The sequence below is a fragment of the Triticum dicoccoides genome, chromosome 1B, assembly GCF_002162155.2.
Source record: "Triticum dicoccoides isolate Atlit2015 ecotype Zavitan chromosome 1B, WEW_v2.0, whole genome shotgun sequence".
Lineage (NCBI taxonomy): Eukaryota > Viridiplantae > Streptophyta > Magnoliopsida > Poales > Poaceae > Triticum > Triticum dicoccoides.
Genome location: NC_041381.1, coordinates 662,280,250 through 662,283,877, shown reverse-complemented (window position 1 = coordinate 662,283,877; position 3,628 = coordinate 662,280,250).

Here is a 3,628-nt window from a genome sequence, read left to right as displayed (position 1 = left end):
GCGCAGTCGAAGCGGCGTCAGTGACGCAGAGACTGGAACGGAACTCCTCAAAGGTAGAAGTCGGCAATCCCTTCGTCAACACATCAGCAAACTGCTGAGCGGTCGGCACATGGAGAACCCGCATGCGTCCAAGAGCCACCTGCTCGCGCACAAAGTGAATGTCCAGCTCGATGTGTTTAGTCCGGCGATGATGAACGGGGTTGGCGGAGAGGTACACCGCAGAGACGTTGTCGTAGTAGACAATCGTAGCCTGGGAGACATCGTGATGTAGCTCCTGAAGTAACTGTCGTAGCCAGGTTCACTCGGCGACAGCGTTGGCCACAGCTCGGTACTCAGCCTCCGCGCTAGAGCGCGAAACCGTGGGTTGTCGCTTGGACGACCACGAGGCGAGTGAAGGACCGAGGTAGACGCAGTAGCTAGAGGTGGACCGACGAGTATCGGGGCAGCCAACCCAGTCTGCATCGGAGTAGGCCACCATCTCCAAAGAAGTGGATGCTGTAAGTGTCAACCCGAGGGACATCGTGCCGCGGATGTAGCGAAGGATCCGCTTCACGAGAGTCCAATGAGAGTCACGAGGGGCGTGCATGTGGAGACACACCTGCTATACAGCATACTGAAGATCCGGTCTGGTGAGAGTCAAATACTGTAGAGCGCCGACAATAGACCAGTAGAAAGGAGCATCCGACACAGGCGAACCCTCAAGAGCAGAGACCTTGGCCTTCGTGTCCACAGGAGTAGCAACAGGATGACAGTTGAGCATGCCAACACGCTCAAGAAGCTCATGTGCATACTTTTGCTGATGAAGAAAGAAACCGTCCGGACGTCGAACGACCTCAATGCCAAGGAAATAATGTAGAGCACCTAGGTCCTTGATAGCAAACTCGTGACGCAGCCGGAGAGTAATCTGCTGAAGAACGGCTGCGGAGGAGGCTGTCAGGATGATGTCATCGACATAAAGCAGCAAATATGCAGTCGTGTCACCGTGGTGATAGACGAACAGTGAGGCGTCCGAGCGAGTAACACTGAAGCCCAGTGTCTGAAGAAACCCGGCGATCCGCTGGTACCAGGCTCAGGGTGCCTGCTTGAGCCCGTAAAGAGAGCGGGACAGCAGACACACATGGTCGGGAAGTGAGGCATCGACGAAGCCGGTGGGTTGCTCACAATAAACCTGCTCCTCAAGATGGCCGTGGAGAAAGGCGTTGGAGACATCCATCTGGTGAACAGGCCAGCCGCGGGAGATGGCGAGCTGGAGGACGGTGTGGATCATGCCCGGTTTGACACCCGGGGCAAACATCTCAGTGAAGTCCACTCCAGCGCGCTGGCGGAAACCGCGGACCACCCAGCGAGCCTTGTAGCACTCGAGTGTACCGTCTGAGCGGGTCTTATGGCGAAAGACCCACTTGCCGGTGATGACGTTGGTGCGAGGAGGCTGGGGAACTAGGGTCCAGGTGCGGTTCCGTTGAAGAGCATCGAACTCTTCCTGCATCACCGCAAGCCAGTGAGGATCACGGAGGGCGGCGCGAGCGGACGCAGGAATGGGCGACGGCTCCGTGGCGGAGGCGGCGAGGACGTACTCATCGCGCGAGTACCGGAGGCTCGGACAATGAACGCCGGTATGAGCGCGGGTGACTGGGCCGGGCGGCGCCACCAGAGCCACCGGCGAGACGGCCGGCGTCGGGGCCGGCGAGGCGGCCGGCGTGGGGGCCGGCGTCGGGGCCGGCGTCGGAGCCGACGAGGGGGCCGGCGTCAGGGCCGGCAAGGAGCCGGGCGTCGAGGCCGCGAAGGAGGCGGCCGAGCCTGCAGCGCCCGATCCCGTGGCGCCCAAGTCAGGGGCGGCGGGTGAAGGTGGGGCGCCGGCTGCGCCGTCAGAGCCGGCCGAGGAGGCCGAGTGGGCGAGCGCCGACAGGAGGGCGCAGGGACCGCCAAAGCTCGGAGGCGGTCCACGGGCCAGACGGGATCGTCCACCTGACGAGGTCGTCGAAGGGTCGCCGGTGGCCGTCGGCGACGAGACGACAGGGGGTACCTGCTGCTGAAACGGAAACACCATCTCATCAAAGTAAACGTGTCGCGAGGTGAAAACACGATGGGAGACGGGATCATAGCGGCGGTAGCCCTTAGTGTTAGGTGGGTAGCCGAGAAAGATGCAGGCGACGGAGCGGGGTGCAAGTTTATTAGGCGCAGTGGCGGCGATTCTAGGATAGCAAAGGCAGCCGAAGATGTGAATCCCTTCATAAGAAGGAGGTGCACCGAAGAGAAGATGGTGAGGTGTAAAGTTCCCGCGAGTACGACATGGGCGGATGTTGATGAGGAGAGAAGCGGTGGCTAGAGCGTCAGGCCAAAAGCGCGGAGGCACATTGGCATGAAAGAGAAGAGTCCTAACGCAGTCATTTAGAGTGCGAAGGATGCGCTCAGCACGACCGTTCTGCTGCGAGGTGTACGGGCAAGTGAGACGAAAAATCGTGCCATGTATGGCGAGAAGATTACGAACAGCGATGTTGTCAAACTCCTTCCCGTTGTCTGTCTGCAACGCAAGAATGGGTCGACCAAACTGTGTGAGAACATAAGAGTAGAAAGCGGCGAGAGTGGATATAACATCCGACTTGCGGCGCAACGGGAAGGTCCACACATAATGCGAAAAATCGTCAAGTATGACAAGATAATAAAGAAAGCCCGTATTACTTGCAACAGGAGATGTCCAAATATCACTATGAATTAACTCAAACGGGTACGATGCAACAAAGGAAGAAGGCCTAAACGGAAGACGAGCATGTTTGCCGAGGCGACATGCATGACACAAGTGATCCTCGTTCTTATTACACGTGAAAGAAAAACTCCGAAGTATGTGGCGAAGTGTGGCAGGATTAGGATGACCCAAGCGAGCGTGCCAAAGATCCACTCCGGTGGCGAGAGCGACAGGGGCGGCGGAAGTGGTGGAGGTGGCGGAGTGAACCGGGTAGAGCTTGTCGGGGCTGTCACATCGGTGGAGCACCATCCGCGTGCGAGCGTCCTTAACAGAAAAACCACATTCGTCAAATTCAACAGTAACCGGATTTTCACGTGTAAGAGAACGAACAGAAACAAGATTTTTAATATGTTCAGGAGAAACGAGAATATTAGACATGGATATAGGAGTGAAGTTAGACGGAAAATATGTATGTCCAATATGGGTGATGGGAAGAGAAGAACCGTCACCGACGGTGATGCGGTTGGAGGTGTGGACGGGATGGGCAGTGTGGAGGTTACCGGGGTACGCCGCCATGTGAGCGGTGGCGCCACTGTCCATGTACCAATCGCCGCCGCCGGTGTAGCTAGACTGGGAAGGAGCGTTGTGGAGAGCCGCCAGAAGGGCCGGGTCCCACGGTGCCGGCGGGAGAGGCGGCGCAGCCGTCAGGGGCAGCAGCGGTGGTTGCTGACCGTAGGGCGCCGCATAGGGCTGCGGCGCGGCGTAGTACGCCTGGTGTGACGGAGGCCGGGTGCCGAGAAGGCCCGGAGCAGGGGCCCGAGGAACCGGCATGGAGTAGGCGTGGACAACGCCGGTCCATGGGTTCTGGCCGGCGTACCACAGGGCCGGCTGAGGGGCCTGCTGCTGCGTGCGGGGTGCTCCTCCCTGAGCACCGCCGCTGTCCCC